Below are 17,954 nucleotides of genomic sequence, written 5' to 3'. Positions count from 1 at the left end.
TTTTCCTTTGAGGAACTAGCATAAAAAATGTGCGATTAGATATTTGGCAGGTTGTAGAAGGTAACCTGATGTTTATTGAGTAAAATAGAAGAGATACAATTTTGTGGAAAAGTCAGGATTGGAGCTTGCAGTGATTGATGCTCGCTCATATTGTTGAAATTGTTTAAGTCACATGAAGCTTTGACAAGTGTTATATAAGGGGACAGGGAACAGATTTGAGCATGGAGGACATAACTCCATTAGCACACCTGTGCAAACAGTTGCCGAAACATGCACCTAAGCTGAAAAAATACAGTGCGGAGTGGGTTAAGGGAATCGCCCACAAAATGTTTATGCCTTGGCCACAGGGCGGGTCATTATCTTAAGCAGTTTTGATACATATGACAACATACTTGAACGCCACATGCACAGGAAAAATATTAGACAAACGCCTAGCTAGTCTAGAATTGTGGAAAATGTATCAACAAGACAAGGAAGAGGAGCTGCCATCAGACTGGATACTTAATGTGTGCAAAGAGGGGGGTGAGATGCCCACAGCGCCACCCGCCCCGTCTGAAATGGAAATTGAAAACAATAAGGAAGAAGGGTTATACCCACTCAGGGAACCTAAAGCAGCTACAGGGTTTAGCAACCCAGCATATGAGTCACCTACGCAAAGTAGTGATGAAAATCAAAATAAGGATAGAGATAATATCCCCTCCAAACTCCCAAGGGACAAGGAGAGATGCGATGATGAGAGAAGAGACCAGGCACAGGCAAGTACATCTCTCGACAAGGAGAGAGAAGGTAATAGATGGAAAAAGAAGAGAGCATAGAACTGATGAGATAGCACTCACACAAGACGAATGAATGGGAGGGCAGATTTTATTGAAACTCAATGGCAAAGGCATTGATGATGCAAAATGAAAGGCGAGATTAGACGATGTACAGAGGAAGGAGAAGAAAAAACCAAAAAGGATTAAGAGACGAGAGAATAAGGAAAAAAGATAGACAGAGACAAGAACAGTTATATTGTGAAGAGCAAGAAAGGCATCTCGATCGTAAACAGAGAGCCGCCAATGATCAAGACAGACAGGAGCAGCAAAGATTGGAGAAAGAACAAAGAATATGAGAGAAAAGAATAAAGAGATGAAGGGAAGAGAAATGCAAAGGGCAAATGAACAAAGACACGCAAAGAAAAAGGAAGAAGATAGGGTCAGAGAAGAGGCAAGGAAGTTCCGGGAATTTGATGACGATGTAGAACGTAAGCAAAGACAGAGAGCATGCGATCTATAATATCTGGAAAGAGAGGTTAAAAAACCTGAGCCAGTAGTAGATTGGAAAGATATAGAAGAATTCTTTCCTGAGTACGATTCAGTACCAGGTACGTCTAGGATGAATATTGAGGATGACTTCAACACCAGAAGCATCGGAGAAACAATTGACAGAATATATGATGAAATGGGGCTAGAACAAGTACCCCAAAGGAGGGGGAAGACGAGCACATGGAGAGCACTTAGCTTTACGACCCTGAGGATGTCTCCCAAAGTAGTGGGAATAGAGAACTGTCCCTAGATAGACTGGAAATAAACAAGAACAAGGAGGACGCAAGAAATTGCATGAGTTGGGACCGACAATGTCTGACACCGAAAGGGAGGAGCGTGAGGAAAAGGAGGAACAGAGGGGATGCGGAAGACGATTCCCAGGAGGCAAAGGGATAAAATGGTCATATTCTAGTGGGTCTTCACTGATGGCATCAGAATCAGCCGCACAGTCAGACCGACATGAAGAAGTATCTCACGGTCAGAGGGGGTGTCTCCACCACCCTATGTGAGCCGGCTTCGGACATTGCCGGGCAGGCGGCGATGCTGAAATATTACCCCTGCGAAAGACAGGAGAACAATGAGAGAAGAGCAAGAGTGCTATGCTCGAGAAAGGAGGGGTGAGACCACAGTATATTCCATGGTCACACATGGATCGAGAAAACTTGAAAAACAAGTTTCCAATGTTGACATCAGGAGCCGGAAAATGGATATACGAGCTAGAAAAAATGACGGGAGGGAACATGTTAGCTATAGGGGATATCAAGGGTCTCTTAACTGCCATACTTGGTGAGAGAGCAGACGATGTGTGGACACGGGCAGGCTACCCTGGTGTGACCACAGTTAATACCGCGCATGACAGAGCTTCATTTAACAATTGTAGAGCCGTGGTTTGGAAAGCACTACGAGTGCTATACCCAGATACGTCTGACATGGGAGCTATCATGACATGTAAAATGAAGAAATCAGAAGATCCGTTACTTTATATACAGAATTTTAAAGACACGTGGGTACTCGAGACTCGTGAATCTTGGGGGAAATCTATACCCGTGTTCTACCATATATTGTGCCAAGGCTGCCAGAGCCGGTACAGAAACAGCTCAAGAAATTGATAGGAATCGAGGCCAAGCCATAGTCAGAAATACAGTTGACCATTGCACACTATTGCAGGCTTCTGCAAGAAAAGAATTGCAAAAAAGAAGCTGCACGAAAGGGTGAAGAGGCAAAATAAGTGCAGAACGAATTATCAAAATATGCTCTTGAAGGAGCAATGATAACTAGCACAGACAGCTTGAGCGTGCAACAAGCCAATAAGCCAATAATCCACAGCAGAATAATCAGGGCAATACTGGATTTTACCCCAGGGGAAGAGGATTTAGAGGAAGAGGATAGCAGAGTAATCAGGGAGGTTTCCAGAATAATCAAGGAGAATTTCAAAATATGCAAAATGGCAATCAAGATATGTCAAATGGGCAAGTGATCCGACCACCGCTAGTATGTTGGTTGTGTGGGATGACAGGGCATTTAGCGCGCACATGCAGAAATCAAGGCATGATGCCAAACGGCCAAGGATTAGAAGCAGGCATGGTGAATCCACCTGCGTTTGTACAGCAGGGAGTTGCACAGAATCACACGGTGCAACAGCAAGCACCAGGAGCACAGCAAAGCCCACAACCTCAAAATATAGTGAGTTTTCCACAAGGACAGTCGCAACATTCACCGATGCAACTGTCACAGACAGTTAGGAAAGGACAGGCTGCAAACCCTGGAATAAGGGGTAGCACCCGTAATGGGAGAAATCCATTAGCACGAGGTGGGCCAAACCTATATATAGACTAGGACAGCTCACTGGAAACCCTGATGTGTTCTATCCTATCAGTGACACCAGACCCTCACCGGGAACCAAGGGTGGATGTCGTTATAGGGGATAAAGAATATTCCTTCCTCACTGACACGGGTGCAACATGTTTGTGTATACGTGAAGGCAAGTTTTCCTTGTCCTGTGATGCCATAAATACTCAGAGTTTCACACGAGATACAAGTCGTGTTCCTTTTACAAACGCACTTCCAGTCTCTATAGCAGAATGTGAAATGCAGGTGCCTCTATTATATTCACGACAAACCCCAGTAAACATCTTGGGTCGAGATCTAATGACGAAGTTAAATATGACAATCTCATTCACGGAGGAGGGCATAGTATGTTCAACTCCAGGAATGCACTATTCAAAAGTATGCAAAATGATTGGAGCATACGCAGTACACACAGCCATGAGGGCTGTACCATTAGAGCCTGAAATATTTGTGTACGGAATATGTGTGCTAGCGGCAGGGCTGCCAGGCTTTACAGACAAAACCATAAGGACTCCAGATGAATTTCTATTCAGGCCAAGAATACATATGCACGAGGAAAAGGGACACGTATTTCCCTTGGTGATACACACAGCTGCAGTACGAGGGAAAAAGGCTTTGATTGATGGTTATGACGATGAAGGCCGGCAATGGTGCACAGTAATCGCCATTGAAGAAGGATACCAATTGACTGACGTCACTGATGATGATCTGTTTGATGAGCAAGCAGATATGGGAGAGACAACAGTTGAAGTGAGCCTCACCTTTTGGGTGAGAATGATCAAAAGAGAAGTACCTCAGAGAATGATGTTAGCACGGAACCGTCCTGAATATTTTGATGACGACATGGCTCAGGTGCCTGTCTCAGTATGGACTACAGGCCCCTATGACGTAGGCTTATTGAAAGGAGTCGGAGAGGTGAAAATCAAACTGAAGCCAGGAGCAATTTTACCAAAAGCACGGCAATACCCCATGTCCAGGGAGGCAGATGAAGGGATTTTTAAGACAATCTCGGCTATGATGGAGCAGGGCATCTTAGTGACGTCAGAATCGTCATGCAACACTGCAGTTTACCCTATCAAAAAATCAAAGGGAGGGTCTTGGTGTTTAATTCAGGATTTACGCCCAATAAATTATATTGTTGAGACCGAGTTCCCTTTAGTCCCTAACCCGGCTACAATTCTATGTAATATACCCGTTCAGACAGATGCGTCTGAAAAGCATGAGGCTACCCCAGGGGTACTGTGAGTCTCCTTCTAGCTTTAACAGAGTCCTACAGATGGACCTGAGCAATATTGCATTAGAAAGTGTGTTCCTGCAATATGTGGATGACATCTTAATTTGCAGCACAACAGAGGAGCAATGCAGACACAATTCTATTCAGCTATTGAATATACTGGCTGAGAAAGGATATAAGGTCGACAAAGAAAAGCTGCAATATTGTCAACAAGAAGTGCTATACATAGGTCAGCTGATCTCGCATGAGGGGAAAAAAGTTACCCCAGAAAGAGCTGAAGCCATACTAAACACAGCCAAGCCACACACGGTAAAGCAAATGCAGAGTTTCTTAGGCCTGTGCAATTATGTCTGGGCATGGGTCTTCGACTACAGCTCCTACACCAGGCCTTTGCTTCAGGCCCTAAAGAAGGCACAAGTGACAAAGGAAAAGATTGAATGGTCTGAGACCATGGAGGAAAGATTTGCTGAACTCAAAAAAGCAATTTACACAGCACTAGTTTTAGGAATCCCCAATTATGCCAAGGAATTTTACCTGTTCTCGCACACAAATGGCAGTGTTATGACAGCAGTGCTCACACAGAGAACCCATTGTGGTATAAGCCCCAGGCATATTATAGTGGAAATTTGGATCCAGTGATGAGAGACCATTTCCTGTGCGAGCAAAGTTTAGCTGCTGCAGCGTTCGCCATTGAAAATGCTACTACCATTGTAATGGGATGCTCCATGACTTTGTACGTCGAGCACTCGCTCTTTGCTATTCTAGAGAAACCAAAGGGCACACTGACATCTCAGAGAGCTTCTGCTCATGAAGTGATCATATCAAATCCATCGATTAAAATAGTCTGATGTAAGATAGTGAACCCCGCTATGTTCATAGCAGAGCCAGTCACTGAAGGAGAACCAATACATGACTGTGCAAATTATGAAGAATTCTATGATGAAATTCCCAGAGTTTAATAAAAATGGATTGGCAGAAGGAGAAAGTGTCTTCATTGATGGTTCTTCAAGAATCGATCAAAGTAATGGGCAAAGATAAACAGGCGTTACTGTAATGAAATACACCGCCAATGGAGAATTTCGAGTACTCCTTAGTGCACGAATATTATTCAGCACAGGCTGCAGAATTATTGGCGTTTATACTCGCCATTGAGAATCACGCAGACCAGGAAGTAACTGTGTACAGTGACTCCACCTATGTGATGTCGATAGTGCATGCAGGCCTAGCGCGCTGCAAAAGGAGGGGCTACCTCCGAGCAGACAGCATGTCAGTGCAGCAAACAGCCTTATTGGACAGGCTGATCAAGGCACTACAGCTCCCAGTGGGCATAGCGGTCGTGAAATGCATTGCCCACATGAAATAGACAGATTTGATATCACACCGAAATCAAGCAGCAGACATGGAAGCCAAACGTATGGCATCCAAGAGTGAGACGATCATGGAAGTGGAAGTCACCCACACAAATGAGAAAATGATGGTTACACGGGTTACACGGGTTACACCTGAAAGCTATAATAATCTGGGACAGACACAATTGATGGAACTCCAAGAGGTGACAAGACAGCACTGGTAAACTAGTAATGCCTATAGCCCTGTTAAAATTAGCGCTGGAGCAATTACACTATCCTGCACACATGTCAAAAGAGAAGCTAGCGGCAACGCTCGCAGAAGACTTGTTCAAACCGAACTTAACCGAGCATGTTGCTTTTTTTTTTAGTGATCTGTATCATCTGCCAACAATTCACAGCTGAGCACACATTAAAAGTAATGAGAGGAGTCATCCCAAGGCCAAATGGGTCGACATGATTCAAGTATGTAACAGGTACAGATAGCTTATTGTTCTGATGTGTCCATTCTCTAGATGGATAGAGGCAGGTCCATGTACACACCCAGACTCTACTGCGTGGCCACATTTTTAGTAAGAGAGGTATTTCCCAGGTGGGAGGTATGTGAAGTCATGAGATCGGATAACGGGACCCACTTTGTAAACAAGGTTTTCAAACAGATTAGATTGCTGCTTGATATAAAGCACGAGTTCTCATTGGCGTACCACCCACAAGGTAACGGGAATGTGAGAAGGTCAACGGCCTATTAAAGGAGAGGATAGCGAAGTTTAAGCATACTCTAAGAAAGGAATGGTTGCACTGCCTTCCTTTGGCACTGTATGCACTCAGGTATCAACCCGGTTCCGACCATCATCTTACGCCGCACGAAATAGCTACAGGAAAAAGAATGCACACTCCCCTGACCCCCCGAGACAGAGCTAGATGTAATGCCCAGTCAACAGGAGAAATCGTAGGGTCTGAAATGCAAAATTACCTGAATTGCATGACTTCTTGCCTTAATGTAATTTCAGACCAGCTGCAGCGACGACGAAAAGGGTGCAGGGCAGCACGGAACACAAAAGGAGCTATTACTTCAGGCACAGCTCAAGGACTTTGTGTTCCATCTCTTTTTCCTGGAGATACCTTCCTGGTAAAGAAACGCATAAGAAAAATATGGGACAAACCAAGGTTTAACGGTCCATTTATAGTGGAAGACTGCACCCCCTCTGCAGTGAAACTACAAGGAAGAAGAGCTTGGATCTTCCTGGGTGACATCAAACCATGTATCGGAGAAGGCCCCTGCCTGCACCCCAGCTTGAGGAGACTACGAACAACAGGGAAGAACCACAGCACGTACAGACGAGATCCATGACGAAGAAGCAGGACGCACGAGCAGCAGCAAAGTAAAAACAAAGAACTTTTGTGAGATAGTTGTGGTTTCCTTTTGGACATTCCTCTGAGCAAAAAAGAGGATAAGGACAGATAATCTGAACACTCTGTGCATCTTAGTTGCAGAGTGAAGAAGAAAACTGCATTTATAAACCACAACGTAGTCTGTTAACTTTGAACTTTGGACTGAGGCATGCTGAGGCCTTGACTAGAAAATAATATGCCATATTTTGATCGAGGACACGTAAATTGGAAGAAAATACAGTACCCAGATTCCTTCCACACAGAGACTTTTTTGGAATCACTTACAGTGTCCCGCAGAAGCAACATCACCAAAGACGTGGGGACATAGTTCGATCTAGTGCTAAGATCGTACCCATCACTCGTGGGGAGGCTCACAAGTGTCACTGACATTCTTCAAGATCCTGAAAACAAAAAGATTATAAAGAGATTGCTTACTGTAATTGCCGAGCAGTTTCTCCTACTTCCGGAGTACAGCGAGGAAAAGCCAAATGTCCCAAGTGGAGAAGGAAGCAAATTAGCTTATCAACATATTGTTTTTTCGCCTAATCAAAGAGTGTACAGAACTTGTCTGGAGAACGACAGACGTATTGACTTTTCTTCGAGATCCAGCAAATACAGAACGTCTGAGCATAATTCTAAATAGTATAGTCATTCAAGTTGCTCTCCACACAAACGGAAAGTGCAGACACTGTTCACAGTGAAGTGAAAGTCTTCAGTCCTGAAACTCAGCAAGACAGGACAAATGTCCCTGTCACCAGAAGACAGCAGATTGCCAAGTGATGTCTTTTTCCACCTAATCCAGGATTTTACAGAGCTTGTGGGGAGTCCTGTAGATGTTGACATCCTCACATTCATTAGAGACCCATCTAATTCTATACGGATGGGCATGCTCTTTCATGGAATACTGATGCAAGTGGAACTTTCTAACCATCAACAGAACTATTTGAGAAGACTTCAGACTTTCCAATGAGGGACAGATCGGGAGAGCATTGCCAGAGATTTAATTTCTTATTTTATATTGACAAGGACACAACATGTCTTTGGGAATGAAGCAGATCAGAGGCATAGACTGGGAGCAGACATATTTTGAACATGCGCAGTAAAGAGACTTGCTGAATTACTGCTTGATTTTGACAATCCCCATAGCCTAGTAAGAGAACTGTATCCCGAGATAATAGACAATTCATTATTCAAATGAAGGGGGACAATTGTGTAACACCTGCAACTCACACACAGAATCCGAAAGACAATATTGTTTAAAGGAGTATAGTAAAAGTTAACATTTTGGCGAATGATCGAGATGGTGATCCAGAGCAGCAACCTCGTCCTCCCACAGGAGGAAAGACGTCCACATTTATCTTGAAGTAAATGCTGCTGCCTGACCTACAGAGGCATAATGTATTTATGTATTATATTCATCATTGTTTTACTATCATTGACAATCAGAACTGCATTTTTTATTGGTGCACAAAGTGTTCCGATTCCAGTGCACCCACGTAATGATGAACGCATGAAACCTACAAAACTACCCAGATCTTACATAGTCATTCCAGTCACTAGAAGATCTGATGGTGGAATGGATGAACTTGAGATGATATGATTAACAATGACACAAATCAACAAGTAACAAGCAAATCGAAAACCCAGAGACAGGGTCGGCAAAGTATGAATGTGAAAAGGTTGCATGCACGTAGGCCTAGTGTCAATGACTGCAGAACCACAATCCAAAGCATGGGAGAAGAAAAGACTGCCTACTATGAGAAATCCCACTACAAGTGAAGCAAAAAGATAAATGGAAGAAGATGAACCCCTGAAGAGACAAGAGAAGTTAGAGAACCGACCAGCAGAGACAGCATGGACAAACCCATATGTTCCAGCGAAAGGGACAAGTACAAGCTCCACAATACAACCATATACAGGACCAAGGCCAGCATGGATATGGGCATTTCTAACCAGAAAGAAAACGATATATGAGGACAAGGGAAGAGCTGCCAGACTTTTGTCTACTCAAATGGCGCAGATGAGAAGGCCTGCACCATGGACTGGGATACCTGAGAATCCCCCAGCAAGAAGGAGCCATTCAGATGCATTCAGGGATGTAGTTATAGCGAACTACATGAAAACCTTAAGAATCAAGAGAAGCTTGCACAGAGACGACAACAAACTAAACGATTCCTTGGACAGCACAGCACATTTGGGAAAAAACATTTGGTACCAGCACATGAAAAAAGTTGGAAGACGAAGTTCAGAAGGGGAACCCTTTGTTTGTGCTCTCCTACCATACCGTATGGGAAAGTCAAAGAGCTTTGTAGCTGTAGAAATTCATGTCCAGACAGCAAACTTCACAAAGGATATGCAAGCCATTATGGCCAAAGCTTGCAAAACTGCTGACATGGGTCGAAGACACAGGAGGACCTTTGCAGATAGTACCACTGGAAAACTCCAAATGGTGCTTCAGGAATAATGGCACAAGGAAAATGGGAGAGAATCAGAACTGTGGACGCATCTTTGACGCTCCAGGAATGAAGCATGGAACTGCAGTAATTATGGATCATTACTGGGCATGTGGATTCAAAGCATACATCAGACTGCCGAGAAACTGGGGAGGTATATGCACAATAGTGAATGTCCATGTTACAGCCTGGTGATCGCGAAAAGTGACTTGAATATTGACAGTTTCCCGAAAGCAGATGCACACCTGCAGAAGAAGAGATCTATGGAACTATTGATCCGAATGAAAAGGGAGAATTACTTTTCTGCCAAATCTGAAGAAGCTTTTCATGCAATCCCGTATGACCATAGGCTGTTTAGCCTCACCTCATCAGTGTTCACAACAATTTTCATGCCCCGATTTCAAGTTGGAGCAAATACTAAATGGTTGCAGATAACCACATTGGAGTTACTGCAGACCATCAACACAACCATAAAAGGATTCAACGCAATCAAGGAGGGGTTAAGAACAGTCCGGCTAATGACCCTCGAGATTATATGTACTTGACATGATCACAGCCATGGATGGAGGAGTTTGTGCAAAAATTGGAAAATCATGTTGCACATTTACACCTTCTCACAATGAGGAAAATGGAACTCTAACAGAAGCCATAGGTATGCTGACAAAACTACAGAATCAGATGATTGATGAAACGGGCGAAGTTGATGATGACAGTTGGTTTGGATCACTGTTCTCATGGGTTCCACAATGGATGGCAGATGGATTCAAGTTCCTGGGTGCCGTGCTAGTGATGATTTCGCTAGGATTCTGTGTTATCAAGATAATAATCTCTCAGTGCCAGAAAATTGTGAAGAAAGCCATAGGGATGAAGCTCATGATTGATGGCAGGCCAGGATGGAAACCCAAAGACCTGACTGACGAAGAAATAAGAGACTTTGTGAAGCCCAGCATTCACGCACCAGAAGGAACAAAGTTTATCTTTCCCAGGAAGCACAGAAATTACGTGGGAAGATGGGTTTACTGCAGCCCAAATGGACAATGTCAACTGATGACGACGTGGAACAAAGACATACACGTAAGAACAGCAGGAAGTTTGAAAGGAGTAATAAAGATATGGACCCCAAAGAGACATTTCTTCAGACCATCATGAATAGACCCAGGAGATGAAGAAAGAATGGACCCAGGCGATGAAGTGAAGATCAATACAGAAGAACCAAAGAAGATGGATCAAAAAAGGAGGTGAAAGTGGTTGATGAATCGCCCAGCGGGGGGAGTGTAGAGGAGGTCCCAAATAAAGCCTGCACTGCAATCACCCATTTTGAAGTACCAGGAACGTTTACACCAAGATATGTGTTGTATGATGAGCAAATAAACCAGCAGAGAGCCGTTGTAGGGCTCTGCCCAGTACCTATTATAGGAACAGCATCTATTGAAGTACCAATACCAAGGAAACCATGAACAGTAAGGAATTCATAGAGAAAACCATATCAACAAATGAAACAAAATGAAGATCGTCTGAATACAGTCCCTGAAGAAACCAAAAAGGTCTTAATGGAAGACGAATGTTGACATCACAAGAACCTGGACTGACTCATATATAGAAGAAATGACGACCAGACAAGGACGCAGAGAGACGAAAACACCATGAACAAGGATATTGTGAACCTAAAGTGAAAGGACAATGTCAAAATGTATGAAGCTTAAGCTGTAAGCATGGCAAAGATATTTGGCCAGTTTACACCTGCACATATGCTTGGAACTGCAAGAAAGCTAAGAAAACAGTGCGGCTTGCTATGCTTAGTAGAAGAATAGTGCTGCAAGCGCCACTATACATAATCTACCTCAAACGAAGCACATTATTATAAGTATATTTCTACTTTGCACAAGAAGCAGAATCAACCCAGGTTACTAAAGGCCACACGAGAAAAGCTTCATATTTAGCAAAAACGAGAAGAGACGGCTGAAACGAAACTCAGCAGAGGCCACTCATGCCAAGAAAGCCAAGGTCGTACCAATAGAAGAGCCTAACAGCAGCTACATTTAATTGAACCTAAGAACAGAATATCCTGCCTCTGAAAGGTCGAGGTAAGAAGACGAAGGCAGGTGGTGGGTGAAATGAGAATCAAATACACTAATTGATGGATACGAGGCAAATTCATGGTGTCTAAACCACGTGACCAGCCAAACTGGACGAAAACAAGAGCTCACACCTGCGCATGGCACAAGGCCAGGAGAAGATATCAGAACATTTCCAGGAAGATGATGCAGTCCCGAGGCCAACCACAGTGAAATAGTTGACGTATGGCTACTAAAGTGATGATTGATTGTAACAATGACTGGAGGAAGGCCGGGTAACTAAGGGGCACCTCGCACCTGGCCGACCATGCTGCGTGCTTCTAAGCAAAGTGGAAAAGTATGCATGGGGTTGGTGCAAACCCAATCACAATGGACTGTCTGGGTGATTTCCCGGGGGCCGACAGAGCCGTCCGCAGACCGCCGGGGCTGGGGAGGCCCCAACTCTTCCCGCATCCTAAAAGGAGTATGAGGCACACACAAGAGCAAGGTAGTTACTGCTGTTTTTTATAGTAACGGCTGGGGTTATTCTCAGCCCGTATGCATCCGCAGAGACTCTCTGCATTCGTGGGGCTCGCAGGCCCTTTTTACTGTAGTATGACATGCCATTTTGGGTTGGCTCCCCGAGTGGTAGGGTCAGTATAGTTACCTATAGAAGAAAGGATTATTGGATAAGGACAGGTCAGGTGGTACACTTGGGTTGTCCCTAACAATTGCTACACCAAATTGCTTACAAGTAGACACTTGGTGATTGGCTAGCTAAAATGGCCTCAGTGATGAGCCCCTTGTATTTTGATTGGTTCACCCGCGAGCACCCAAGCCTGGGACCATCGCTGTTCCCAGCTCACGGTGTACCTGGTGCTGGCAACAATGCACAACTATGTGTTAGTGGTGGACAATGGACAGGTCTGGCTAGTAGCTGATGTGCATGTCTTTCCCATCGATGTAGGTGTCCAACTTGTCACTTCGTTGTTGCAAATCGTGTCCCCGACGTGGGACCCCGGCGACTTTCTGTCTCGCGAGCTTGGCATCTTGTCAGCTTGGTTTGGTCACGTGTGGAGAGACCGTGGCTGGAGCAGAATTATGAGCATTTGATTTGTATTTCGGCTCTGAGGAGCATTCAGCATTGGCAGGTGTAACCTTAGCGCGGGGAACGCGGCATGTGAATGGCAACATTGCAGTCTTGGCTGTGAGCTCTCGTTGGGGCTCGTTCTGCATGATCATCGCTTTGCATTTTCGTCTGGGAGGCTTTTCATCTGAGCGGCTCAGCCTGGAGACTCTTGCTCTGCGGCCTACCTTGGCCTAGTTTCTGGGTGGCGGTACATAATCCATAATATGGGAGACGTGAGGGGCGACAGAGCGTCACAAGCAGCAGTAGATATATAGGGTGACGTCTTCACAGGGATAGGTAGCGAGAAAGCATCTGCAAGCATATCTACACAAGCTCTTCAAGCGTCTTGCATTTCTGCGATGCTGTAGGAGGCCTATGTGAAAAATAACAACGATGAGTGTCTGTGGATGTATCGGTCCTCTGTGTCATAGCACTGAGTATGTTCTTCATGTGGGTTGGTATGTGAGTGACCAGTGTGCATGGTGGCACGTGTGTTTTTGTCTGTTGGCTATGTCGTCATGGCATCTCTAATGATGATGGTGTTTGTGGCTGTTGTCTAATTGAGTTGGTCCATGGGACTGACGCCGGCGGTTCCCGGACGTGGTAGTGGGCAGGCTCCCCGGGCGTGTGGGCCGCAGACACAGGGGACCTGTCCGTCTGGTGATGAAGTGAAGGGGTCGAACTCCTCTCGCGGGGAGTGCTTGGGTCTTGATGTCCTGGGCCATGGTTTGGATGAGAATGGGGGCGGGGTGTTTTCCCATTTTCCCACTTCAGGACCAAATAATCTAGGGTACTATATTTAGCAGAACCAATGGGACGTCGTACTTTTAGTGACATCTGCAGCAGTCATTTTTTAAGGAAGGGCTTAGATGCCCACCTGACAATGTTTACTCAATACCCTCACTCCGTTATCATATACAGATATAGTACCTATATTAAAATTACCTTTCCCAAACCAATAGAATTGCATGTCAACTTTTGAGTGTTACATTTCAATGATGACGAGTTTTCAGTATAAATGTCATGATTTTTATGAAGTTCATTGGAGTTGAAGCGAAAAGGAAGATCGCGCCATTGCTGATATTCATAACTCCCTGTTTTTTGTACTTGTCATTAAACGGACTCCCTTTGCCAAACCGTTGAGTTGTCCTTATTAATTGGTGTTGGAGCAATAAATCTGCACCCCCATCCATCTCACGGGTGCCGCTATCTTGTCTTAAAGTGCTTCTGAGCAAACCCTGACTCTATGGGCTGGTTGGGGGTCTCGGAGCACAGAAGCCACACTACCAGATGCACCTCTTCAGAGGTGTTCTTCCTTTTCTCACTTTCCCCCAGAAGCTCACTTTCTCTAGAGCCCGTGTTCTCTCTAGGCTGGACAACTGCAACAACCTATTTCTTAATCTCCCTGTCTCTACTCATCGCCATTTGCAACTAATCCAGAATAGTACTTCAAGATTTGTCCTTGGCCTCAAGCCCAGGGATCGTATCTCTCTAGCCCTGAAATCTCTCCACGGGCTCCCAGTGGCTGCAAGGATCAAGTTCAAGATGCATTGTCCACAAAGCTTTCTGGGGCCGAGGACCACACTACATCCAACTCTCTCTTCCTAAGCATCTTCTTTCTCGAGCCCTCCGCTCATCCACATCCAACTCTCTGAGGGTCAGATGCTTCTCCAGGCAGAGAGTGAGGGGGTAGATCTCTCTCCTCGGCTGGGGCCTCTCTCTGGAACAGCCTCCCTGCTTCTCTCAAACTTGAGCAGGACCACCTATGGTTCCAGAAACAACTCAAGACCTTACTTTTCGCTTCTGCTTTCTCTCTCTCCCCTGCTGATGTGCCTGCCTGTTGCACTAACTGGTTACCTGGCCACCCACTGAACCTCACGGACACCAGGCTCCAGCATGACCAGTAGCCCCTGCACTGCCTGCGGACCTCCCACCCACTTAGGGACTGTATCTGCAACCCTGCAGTCCCCTGCCTCTCTGCACTTATTTGAGCCACCACCCTGGCAGCACTTACCGCATCTGGCAGCAATAACCGTGTCTTGCCACTGCACTCTCCCCACTTGCACTTCTCCTCTCCCTTCCCCCTAGCACGATCTGAATGACACAAGGCCTAGTAAGATTGTTTTTTTTATTCTCCCTCTGTCTAGCCTTCCTTGTTTTGTCGCGCCTAGAAACACTTGTGGACAGGCGCGTTATAAATGCCTTATCACATCATATCATATCATATCACCTAAACCCCACCTTTCAAGAGGCAGACAGCCCCTAAACCCCACCACTCAAGAGACAGATAACACCTAAACACCACCACGCAAAACGCAGACATCACCTAAACCCCACTACTTAAGAGACAGGCAACACCTAAACTCCACCTATCAAGAGACAGACAGCACCTAAACTCCACCACTCAAGAGACAGACAACACCTAAACCCTACCACTCAAGAGACAGACAACACCAAAACCCTACCACTCAAGAGACAGGCAAGACCTAAACCCGACCTCTCAAGAAACAGACAACACCTTGACTCCACCACTGAAGAGACAGACAGCACTTAAACCCCACCACTGAAGAGACAGACAACACCTAGACCCCACCACTGAAGAGACATACACCACCTAAACCCCACCACTCAAGAGACAGTAACAACAGCCCAATTGCAACTGCTCTCCTGCACAAAAGAACAACGAAACAATCTATGTACAGTTGTAAAGTCATGAATATGTTGAGGGTTCAACTATTGGTGGGACTCCCAGAAAACATGCCAAGTTTCACAAAGGTAGGCATCCCCTCCTAATCGCAAGCATCCGCTGAAGCAATCGTATCACCCCAAACCTGGTGGTTCTATACTGGTTCCATATTGAAGCAAGATTAATTTCGAGGTAGCTTGTCTAACCTGTGGGGCCAAAGTACACAATTCTCCCGTCTGCAGTACCTGATCAAAATCCTCACCATATTTCTGGACCTGCTTCTCCTGCCATCACACAATAAAATGTATTTTTCGTGAGATGGCCTCCGAATCTTCTGCATGATATAAATCAGGTTCCTACGCTTTCCAGACATCGCTCTCTTCAGGAAAAGATTACAAACTTTCTTGTTTAGACACACCTAAGACTGATGGCTGGGCTGAAAATAATGTAGAAATTTGGGAAATTGCTGGCTAAGCCATTTGTGGACTCTTCATATGTTTTTTGTGAAGTCTCCTTTTGAGCACTGCCCTCAAAGTCAAAGACAGCTTCCTGGAGAAATGGTTTGCATTTGGGCTAATGTGCATACCCACAATGCATTGCTGTTGTGTCTCAGAACTGGAGGTGAACTTCCAGCAATGGCTACTAGGTGGCTTTGTGGAATTGGTGACTTGGCTCAAATGGACTATCATACTCTATAAATTATATATATATATATATATATATATATATATATATATATATATATATATATATATATATATATATATATATATATATATATATATATAAAACAAGGAGATGGTTGAGACTCTCCCAGGGGCCATCCACCCAAGAACAAGTCAATGGGCTGTGTTTGTGCCAGTAGAGGGACTTCCAGATCCTCCCTCGTTTTGCATATTAAGTAACTTTGGGTTTCACCCTAAGTTACCAGGGGAATTGAGTTGGTTGAGACTCCCCCGGGGCATCCACACAAGAACAGGTCAATGGGCCATGTTCGTGCCAGTAGAGGGACTCCCAGAACCCCCCCCGTTTTGCATATTAAGTAACTTTGGGTTTCACCCTAGGTTACCAGGGAATTGAGTTGGTTGAGACTCTCCCGGACGCATCCACCCAAGAACAGGTCTATGGGCCATGTTTGTGCCAGTAGAGGAACTCAGAGAAGCCCCCTTGTTTTATATATATATATATATATATATATATATATATATATTACACTGCCACGGTAGTGGCTGTGTAGTTATAGTTAAGTTGCTGTTTCCATAAGAAGAGCACTTTTTGGGCAGCTTGTAACTCTGCTGTCCCAGGATGAATCCTCACGAAACTTTGCAAAAAAAGTATATGGCCCACTCTGAATCTTCTTGCAAAGTTTCGTGAGGTTTGGTCCAGGGGGGAAAAGTTATAGGGGGGGTCCCAAAACATCTTTTTTTCCCATGGACTGAATGGGGGAAAAACTTTGCGCACACCTACAGGCCAAACCGCTGGACGGATTTTCACCAAGTTTGCGGCAGGGACTTGGTCCCGAAAGCGTGCTTTTATAAATTTGGTGACAATCCGTCCAGTAGTTTCCTTTTAAACGATCGAAAAGTATGTCTCCAAAAATTAGTGATGTCTATGTCTGCTCCGCGGTTACACTTCCCTGTTCGCTCAGCGGACAGGATACCGATTGGCTAAGGGGCTGACGTCTTGACCGCAGACACGCAACGTCTCCGCCGATTGGCTGCAGTGAGCCGTGATTTGCGTCAGGTTGTTTGGATGTGCCCGACATCTTGGATCCGCCGACAGCGCAGCGGCGACCAGAGATGAAATGCTGTTTCCGAAACTGTGTTCATGATGTATTCCCTATGCCCGCCTTGTCCGGAATGTTTGTAAGTACTGAAAATGAGGGGTCTCATAAGGATAGTACTTCAGTCCGTGCTGTGTGTAGGCACCTTGAAACTATTCTAAGGACACGCTTGGTGTCAGTGAACATTAAGATTGGGTACATGCCGTACTTAACATTTTTATTAGGTTGAGGGTGCTCCTCATTTGTACGCCACCAAGGGGGTGATATGCTGCGGTGGTTGTGGCCAGGGCCTATAGTCAACGTTGCATGGCCAAAGGCCATGCACCCAAGATGAAATTGATAGGTAGAGAAACTATAAGGCACTATGGGTGCGATATGCTGTGGTAGTTGTGGCCAGCACCTAGAGTCTTGGGTGCATGGCCAAAGGCCGTGCACCCAAGAACTAAGTTAAAAGCAGAGTTATTAGCCACAATGGTTTTCATACAATATACACCCACACCTTCAACTATTTATGCCCTTACACCCAAGCCTCTAGCCTCTGGGTACAGCCACTTCAGCATATCACAGCTATAGATATACCAGGCCATGCACCAAACAACAAAGTTATAAGCACTGCAATTGTTTGTCACTGCACACCTATACATTAAAATATGTATGGACAAACACCCAAAACTCTAGGGTCTGGCAACAACCACTCCAGCATATCACAGCTATGCATACACCCG

Source organism: Ambystoma mexicanum, chromosome 9, assembly GCF_040938575.1.
Source record: "Ambystoma mexicanum isolate Mex_15411 chromosome 9, UKY_AmexF1_1, whole genome shotgun sequence".
Lineage (NCBI taxonomy): Eukaryota > Metazoa > Chordata > Amphibia > Caudata > Ambystomatidae > Ambystoma > Ambystoma mexicanum.
Note: the sequence above shows the minus strand (reverse complement) of the source record.